Source organism: Pipra filicauda, unplaced genomic scaffold (genome assembly GCF_003945595.2).
Source record: "Pipra filicauda isolate LSUMZ 115617 unplaced genomic scaffold, ASM394559v2 scaffold99_size2403431_pilon, whole genome shotgun sequence".
Classification (NCBI taxonomy): Eukaryota; Metazoa; Chordata; class Aves; order Passeriformes; family Pipridae; genus Pipra; species Pipra filicauda.
Genome location: NW_024105197.1, coordinates 1,442,484 through 1,452,207, shown reverse-complemented (window position 1 = coordinate 1,452,207; position 9,724 = coordinate 1,442,484).

Here is a 9,724-nt window from a genome sequence, read left to right as displayed (position 1 = left end):
GGTAATGGAGGATGCAGAGAAGGCAAAGCTACTGAACACCTTCTTTGCATCAGTCTTCACTGACAAGACTAACCCTCAGGAATCTCTGACCCAGGAGGCCAGGGTCAAGGAATGTTGGAAGGATGACTTTCCCTTGGACTCGGAGGACTGGATTAGAGAATACCTGGGCAACCTTGACATCTACACGTCCATGGGCCTTGATGGGATGCATCCGTGAGAGCTGAGAGGGCTGGCTGACACTATAGCAAGGCCAGTGATGATCACCTTTGAAAAGTTGTGCCCAAGGAGAGGAAGAAAGCAAACATCGCCTTGTTTTTTCAAAAAGAGCAAGAAGAAGGATGTAGGGAGCTTCAGTACCATCAGCTTCACCTCAGTTCCTGGAATGGTGGAGGCCATCTCTAACCATAGGGATGACAAAGAGGTGATCAGGAGTAGTCAACATGGATTCACCGAAGTGTATTTATGCTTGACCAACCTGATTGCCTTCTACAATGAAACAACTACCTGGATGGATGAGGGGAGAGAAGTGGACGTTGACGTCAGCAACGTCCTTGACGTCAGCAAGGCTTTTGATGCTGTCTCTCACAACGTCCTCATAAGCAAATTCAAGAAGTGTGGACTGAATATGTGGACAGGAGATGTTTTGAGTACTGGCTGAACAGCAGATCCCAGAGGGTCATAATCTGTCACTAGTAGTGCTCCCAAAGATACAATACTGAGCCCAATATTGTTTAGCTTATTCATCAATGACTTATGGAGTGCTTCCTCAGCAAGTTCACTGATGACACAAAGCTGGGAGGAGTGGCTAATACCCCAGGGTGCTGTGCTGCCCTTCAGAAGGAACTGGTCAGGCTGCAGAGATGGGCAGGGAAGAACTGTCTGAAATTCAACAAGGGCAATGCAGGATCCTGCACCTGGGGAATAATAACCCAAGCATCAGTACAGGCTGGGAGCTGACCTGCTGCAAAGCAACTCTGCAGAGAAGAATCTGGGGATCCTGGTGGACAACAAGCTGTGCATGACCCAGAAGTGTGCCCTGGTGGCCCGAGGAGACCAATGGTATTCTGGGGTGTATTAAGAAAAGCATTGCCAGAAGGTCGAGAGAGGTGATGCTGCTCCTCTACTCAGCCCTAGTGAGGTCACATCTGGAATGCTGTGTCCAGTTCTTGGCTCCTCAGTACAAGAGAGACATGGAGCTCCCAGAGCAAGTCCAGCAGAGGGCTATGAAGATGATTAAATGTACTGCAGCATTTGTATTGTGAGGAAAGGCTGAGAGAGTTGGGCCTGTTTAGTCTTGAGAAGAGGCAACTGAAAGGGGACCTCATTAGCATCTGTAAGTATATGAAGGGAGGATGTCAAAAGGACAGAGCCAGGCTCTTCTTGGTGGTGCCAAGCAATAGGACAAGAAACAAAGGGCAGAAACTGTTGCACAGGAAGTTCCATATGAATATGAGGAAGAACTTCTTTACTGTGTGGGTGACCACACACAGGAACAGATTTCCTGGAGAGGTTGTGGAATCCCACCCAATAGAGATATTCAAGAATCATTTCGATGCAATCCTGTACAATCTGCTCTAGGATGACCCTGCTTGAGCAGGGAGGTTGGACCAGATGGCCCACTGTGGTCCCTTCCAACCTGATTCATTCTCTGATTCTGTAATGTATTTCTGTACTTTTCTCCAATTCAGACTTAACAGTCAGGCAAAACAATTTATCTTAATTTGTCTCTCAGTGCCACAATATGTTTGAATTTCCATTAGGCTTTGGCAACCTGTTCTTAAACATAGCACATACTTTGCTCAGTGATTATGATGATAAATTCTTTGTGGTGTAAATCTGCAGGATTTCCATAATGTGAGACTGCTTATGAATCTCCTGGCAAATAGGCAGGACTCTTGCGTGTTTCTCACTGAGCTGTCAAAGAAACAATTTATATGTAAGTGTGATCTTACAGTGTAACAAGTCTTATGCTTCTGGCAGCAATGATATGCCCCAACTGAGTAATTTTGAGAATGAGATATCAGATAGATTGTAGCCAGTGAAATCAATAGCTTCTTATGCGTCTAAAAGGCCACTTTCTTAAGTTTTCCCTCTTCTGTGGAGAATAGTCATCAGAGTAGATGAAATATGTCTGCAATAAATGCATTCATCCTGTAGATTTGGTGCGGCCACTTGCCTTATGCTTTGCTAGAAGACAGCAGGTCTACTTTTCCATTCCTGTTCTACCAGATTTCTCTTACCTTATACTTCCTGAGAGGAAGTATAACCTCTCAGCAAACATGGTTGATATATGAAACTTGAGAGCCATTATAACATATTCAAAGACAGAATAACCATACTGATGCTAACTATTCATGACATCACTCCTGTATTCTACATGCTAGCAAGACAGCACTGCAAAATGTTTGAAGTAAACCCACATATTACTTCATACTTCTCTGGAGAAAGGAAGGATAATTTTGTTGTGAAATTTACTGATCAGATCATATACTAAGTTTTTCTGTGCACTCCAAACTGCATACGTAGTTAAAAATGTTTCTTAAATTCTGAATTAAAATTAAAAATAAAATGCACGTGATATGGGAATTGCTGGTAGACTTAAAGTATTGAGTAATTTCAAAGACATGATGCTTGATGAGAAATTTTGATGAGCAGTTCTGCAGCCGTTGTCTCCAGTGAGCTTGGTCAGGTGATGGGGGACGTGTTAGAGTAACTTAAGATATTGTAGTGCTTGTGCTTGCAAATATGACAATAGTAGTAATGTCGTGACAAAACCTGAGAAACTGTGATGACTGGAGATAGCTTGGAGTCATCTAGCTCTGATAGAACTAAAATTTTACTCTGGCATTTGACGATAATTAAGTTTAAAGATATGACTTTTTTATATTACTCTGATATCAGAATACTGAAACATTTATAGAATAAATTGAATATCGAATGGACTCATGTTACAAGGCATGACAAGAAAGGCACCAGAGGTCTTTGGGTTAATCCCTTGACATTGCAAATTAATCATGCTCTGTGTCTAAATCCTCTCTAAATTATTAATTTTTGTATCTATATCTTTCTACTACTGTTCAGAGTTTTGAACAGCAAGAGAGTTCAAATTCCTTCTTCTAAATACAATTCTATTCCCAGAAATGTTTTTTGAAGCCTGCCATTCAGTTCCAGCCCTCTTCTACTTGAATGTAATGAGACTGATACAATTTCACTAACTATATTTGGCAGTCATATTTCCCCACAGTAATTTTGGAACACACTGGTTAATTTTGAACATTGTTTAAAAAGGGTATAGTTTTCAAAGTTTTATTTTCAAAGATTTCTACATATTTTCTGAGAAGGATAGCTGAGTACAGCAGAGATGCAAATCAGTGACCTCTACTGACAGGAAAAAGAGACAGAAGTTAGTCCCAATATACCTGGAGAGGCTAATCAGTGTGTGCATGTCTTTGGTCTACCCATGTGCGTATATCTTTGGTCTACTCATAATGTTTATCTTTTTTTTCCTGCTTGACTTATCTTGAAGAATGGACTTGTTTCAGTTACAAAGTGTAGAGGGAAGTTGAAGTATTGAGCAAGACAACTAAGGACAGAAATCCTTACTTCTGATTGCTCATGGTACAAAAATATATTGTTTCTATAAAAGCATTAATTCAAGCATTAATTTTGCCTTTCCTGTGAATCCTTACCTAAATGGTCAGATAAAAAGATAGCGCATCACTGGCAATGTTCACTTTTGTTATTTTCTTTTTTATAATAAAGATGAGTTACAATGAACAGTCTTCTGCTGTTCCTGAAACTATGCTTAATTTGTCTTCTGAGGCTTGTGACTAATGGCTTAAACATGACAACATTCACAAGCATTTATTTCCATTTTGCAGATTTATAAGGGAACTAAATCTGTTCTATGTAAACAGAGCAAGATGAAATCCATGTTTATGATCTATGTATAAAAAATGTAAGAAGAAGAAAAAGAAGGAAAGAAAGGTAATAAAATTGTCTTAGGGCCATAGCATTTTCACTCTGAAAGCAGGCATAAAGTCTGAAACTTAAAAGTTCCCTCTGGGCATAGTGCAGAATAACATGAAGCAAATCCAGAATTTGGAAGCCTCGATCCTTGGTCTTTTCTTAAGTGGTGGCAGTCTAATATGGCAGCAGCGTCTTCTTTCCCAACAAACTTGTATTGAACAAAAGATAACTGAAAATGGCATCTATTTTCATGCATCTTGAGGTTTCCTAAGGTGGCAATGAAAACTTATATAAAGAAGGAAGTTCAGAATAACAACACTAGCAGCAGAATATAAACTGAGGAAAACCAGTCACTGCTCGTCACTGTTTCAACTGCTTTTTTCCTTAAGTCTAAAGAAAAAATTAAATGAAATAAAGAAGATATTTTTGAAACAACAACTAGAACACAGATGTCCCCGAATAATTTTGAAATAAGGATGAAGGTGTAATTTTACACTGCATGAATGTCATCCTCACTTTAACGATCACAGAAGTAATGATGATCTCTATGGCTTAGGTTTAGCTTAATACAAACTAATTGCACAGTATAAAACGTACTATATCAACACCTTCGTTTCAGTTTTCCACCACTGTTTGAAGCTTTTTTTTGGTGTCCATTTCCTAAACTGTAACACAAATTAATAAAAGTATCTTTTACCTTGAATATAAATTAACTTTGGTTATTTCGTAATTAAACAAGAGAATAACAAACATGCCTTATCTCTTCAAAATATAAACCAGCTATCTCTTTTCTATAAAATGAGTGTCTCCCATTCCCTGCTACAAATACAAATTTTACACCGTAACATACTGTAAATTTCAAATTAATATGTGTTTTGGAAAGTAATAAAATTTTTGCTCTGAATACAGGAGTAAGAAGTGCTCTTTCCTTGAAATAGCAGTACTAGTCATTAGAGCATGTGAAATAAGAGATTGAAATACTGTAAGGTTTGATTCATTTTTCCTCTGCACAGTCACTATATTGAAATCAAATAAATTAATCAATCATGATGATTAAAAGTAAATATTTGATCAATCTAAACTGATTGATCCCCTGAAGTATGGAAGTAGTTCAAAGCAGAATACAGAAAATGTTTCATTTTGCAAAGCTAACACACTGGGTAGTCCTTTCTTAATACATCCTGGGGAGTTAACAACATATTTGATCCGTTTTATTTTTGGAAAGGCAGTTAATCATATCAAGGGAGACAGGAGGGCAGTGAAAGCATCAGGTCACTTCTACAGCACCTTAAAAAACTTTAATGTAAAATAAAATCTGCATTACAAACTTTATTCTAACAGTTCTTGAGCAGAAAAATAATATCAGTGATTTAACCCTTATGTAAGTTGTGAAGCTCCACAAGAAGGTAACGTGTCTTCTCCACGGAGGAAACCTCTGCACATTAACTCCAGTTGTGATTTTTCTCCTAAAGTGCAATATAATTAATTCCACAACTGTTTTCTTCATCCTGTTAATAACAGTACAGATAATTGGTATGTTTATTCTTGTTTATAAAGACCAAAAATGCATCTACTATCCTTATGAAAGAAAGGTAGTGTTATAACAAATGATGTGGGTTTTTTTCTTTTAAAGTAGTGGGAGTAAATAATGACTTTTGTTACTGTTCTTGGCTAAAGGCATCGTGGTTAAAAGCATTTTGTGTTTGTTTGCTATAGAATTCATTATCAGAGCTTCACAATCTTAAATTAATCTCCATAAGCCTGCTGATAATTACTGTGGCAGTTCTGTGAGTGTATCGAGAATGAAGAAGAGCACTTGATCCAGCTTCCGTGGTTGCCGGGGCAAGAGTCTCAGTGTCCCCAGAATCTAAGTCTGTGAAAGTAAAACTGTGCATAATTGCATTTTAATGGCAATACAAACCAGCAGTTCACCTGAAGATACCAGGAGGAAGGGTTGCTGCTGTCCATGCTCTACATCATGCAGCACCTCCCAACAAAGGTCAGCCTGCTCCAGCAGTGTGCTGCAATTATTGCTGAACAGTCTCTACATTCTGATGGCTGTACCTACTAATGCTTAAAAAAACCCCAAACCCAAGAAAACAAAACCAAACAAAACCCAAAGCAAACAAACAAACAGAACCACAACACCCCCCAAAAAAACAACAAAAAAGCCCTTATACATATTCCCTGATGAACACTGTTGGAAAAGAGTTTGAAAGATCTCAGTGGGTACACCAGCGTAACTGCAGCAGCAGTATTTATGTGTAGTTTGGGCTTTGAGTGAATAAATATCAATTTGCACGCCCATTATGAGGTTTTGCAAGCATAATGTGTGCGAAAGCATTTATGTCAGGCACAGTGAGTATGCCTATAAATCTTGAAAGTAAATGATAAGAACAAAGACACGTTTGAAGTTCTGAGTATATGGAGAAGCAGGTTGCTTAATGAGCAGCACAGGGCTTGAATGCTTGCAATGTTATTTTCTTTCAGTTTTTGTACTGCTGTTGTCACGGTGTTTGAACTTTTCAAACAGTATCCTAAGTGAAATAGTTGCCATTTTCAACAGAAGGTCTGTTTTCCCTTTCTTTCATCTCCCTCTTGGAAGGAAGATGGGGAATTAGCTGTGCATTTTAACATTTTTTTTTATCTATAACTGAACATGAGCAAGCCAGTTCCTCCATGATACAGAGTTTGTGGTTATTCAATTAACCTTCCTTCCCAGGTGATCATTCCTGTCCTCATGCCCTGCCCTCCATTCCCAAGGCAGAGAGAGCTGTTTGTGGAGTTGTAATATGATCTGGAGGAGAGAACAAGTATAGGTTAAAAAGAAAAAATACAGTTTAAATATGGATTAGCTCCTATATTGCATAATGGTGACTTCTTCTCTCACTATACAGATACATGGATATAATTGAAGGGCAAGAAACTATGTGACAAAGTACATGTTTCTGTCAGAAGTGGTTTCACTGTTAAATGGTTTTGCACTGTAAGACTGTCATCTTGCAGAAGAATTCACATGAGGGTTCTGCATATCCGATCACTGTGGCTACTATGACTGTGCACAAACAAGGGGATCTAATTACCACTTTTTCAATAAATAGATTTCTTGTAACAAGTGTGAATGGAGAGAAAAATAATCTTCTATTTACCTAAATGTTTAATGAGGTTTTGCAGCCATTGAACTTATATGAAAAAAATGCATGAATGTAACCACATATAAATACTGTGCAGCTTGTGTTAAAAAAAATAATTCTGGCAGCTGAACTCATTGCTGCCATTTTTATCACACTGAATTTGGCAGACCAACTGAGAGGAAATTACAGTGACCAATATGTATTATAATGAAAGTATGGGTAAGGATTATTGTAATACTCTAATTAAAAATATATGACAGCATTTCAACATTTCTAGAATAAAAGGCTACTGTAAAATGGAAAACATGGCAAAAGTCTTTAGACTACACGTAGTAGAGTCTTTTTTTCTAACAGATTTGCCTAGAGCATTATAGGGGGTTCAATTAAATTAAATTCTGTAGCATATATCACCATAACTATTTGAAGCCAAGCAACAAACTTATGAATTATAAATCATTCAAACAACTTGATACGTTTAGAATGTGAAATTACAGCATATTCCTAAAGAGAATGAAATCACATTATAATAGTTTTAAATGACTAAATATCGTACCAAGTAGTAGGAGCTGTTGTGACTTAAATCAGAATTTTTAGCACTTTGAAAGAAATTAAAGTACTAAGCACTTAGAAAGTACTAAGGTAAGATAATGTAAGCATGCAAGGATCTTAAATGCATTGTGGTGTATTTCCCAAATGAACAATGTAGCATTCAGAATTCTTAACATTAAACCTCCCACAAATATAAGAATTAATGAAAAAATAAAATGACCATAACTGAATTTTCTTATAAGCAGCAATTTTGGCTAAGAATTTTCAGGTTAAAGCAGATAAAGATGTGCAATAAGATGCCGGAACATCATTGCAGGTCCTGGAACTGTTTTATAGAGCAACAGTAGAAAATTCTGAGAAATCTGGTGCAGTCGTTGGGCTGTACTTCCTTGTCTGGTGGGATACAATGGAGAAAACAGACAACTGATATGTAAACCATTTCAGCTTATATTCTTGCTAGATAACACACTTGGTTGTAGAATTCTCCATTGATATATTATTCCTTTTTCTATATATTTTCAGTCATCACAGAAAACGACAGACCGAATTCAGGATATTATCTCTCATAAGTGGTCAAAGAAGTTAGTGTTTATTAAATACCTATTAAATACCACTGACTGCTAATTTTTGTCAGGCCCTAGATATCACCTTTAAACTGATATTAGGTATTTTAAAGTTTTCATCTTAACATTAGCCATCCCTCAGCTCTTTTCTTCTTTTTTAACTCTCATTTTGTATCAGATAAACTGTGTAAAATACTGCAGAAGCTACAAGAAAGCACAAGTTAGTATATGACACTTGACCTGAAGACATGCAACTATTTTTAAAAAGTCCATGCTGTGATGTGACTGTTCCATTGTGTTATCTACAGTTCGCTTGGCCTCATGACACGCTCAAAGAGAGCAAACCGTTCCTAAAGTGCCGTTCTTACTCCCTTGAAATCTCAGGCAGCAAAGCTTATACCAGTTAGTATCTCCCTTCACATCTCAAAAATTGATAACAGGGGTTAGAGGTAAGGAGCTTCCAGGAATAAGCTCCATATCATCCCAATATCAGGCCTCAGCTGGTCAGGCAACTCGGAGTATGGCATAGTGGGGAGTAGATGTGTTCTCTCCATTATGGGAAACAGAACAAAGGCAGGTGGGTGGTTCTCTCTCCCACGACTTTCGAAGTTTTTTAAGGTGCTGTAGAAGTGACCTGATGCCTTCACTGCCCTCCTGTCTCCCTTAATGTGATTAACTGCCTTTCCAAAGTTCTGTGAATCTCATGAACTCCTTATTTTCAGGACTTGAAAGATATTTATTTTTTTCCTATTGGAGCTGATTTTAATACTTTCTAGTAAAGCAATACTTGTACTATTGGTTTCTATGTTCTATTCTTTTCAAGTAAATGAAAAATAATCCAGTCTCAGAGGTATCTGAGACAGAGCTGGGGAACTCCACAGCTTTCAAGAGGAGATTTGGTAGTGGCAAAAGCATACAGACCTCATCCAACCTCTGGGGAAAAAGCCAGAGAAAATCTGCCCTGCAGCACTGATTACAAAGCAAAAGCTCTGTAGTTCCTCTCTGGATTCAGTAAATTGTCTGGTATCTGAGAAGACAAAGTGTGTGGCCAGTCCCCATTGCTGAGCTAAGAAAAGTATTCAAACTTCCTTCCATTAATTTTTTATTTCTAGGTATCTGATCAATGGAAGCAAGACTGTGACGTGAAAAAATCCATTTCTAATATCCAGCGCTGCATGTGAGCTATTGCTGAGTTCATAACAGCTGTCTGTCACGCTGCCCACGCAGTCCCACTCATTATTAAGTCAACAGTTTTCAAAGCATTCTGTGGCTATCACATGAAGAACAGAATGATCTCATATAAAAGACAGTGTTACTTTCAAGTGAAGCTGACACCCTTAGCACTTGGAATTATTAAAGATCTATTACTTAATGCTGGATTAGAAATACTGGTTATAGATCTGGAGTTGGGACAGATCCTATAGGGACTAGTAAAAGTCTGAATTGATCTGTAGCATTGCAGCACTCAGCTAAACAGTGCATATTCACACAAATTTTTTCACAAAGGAA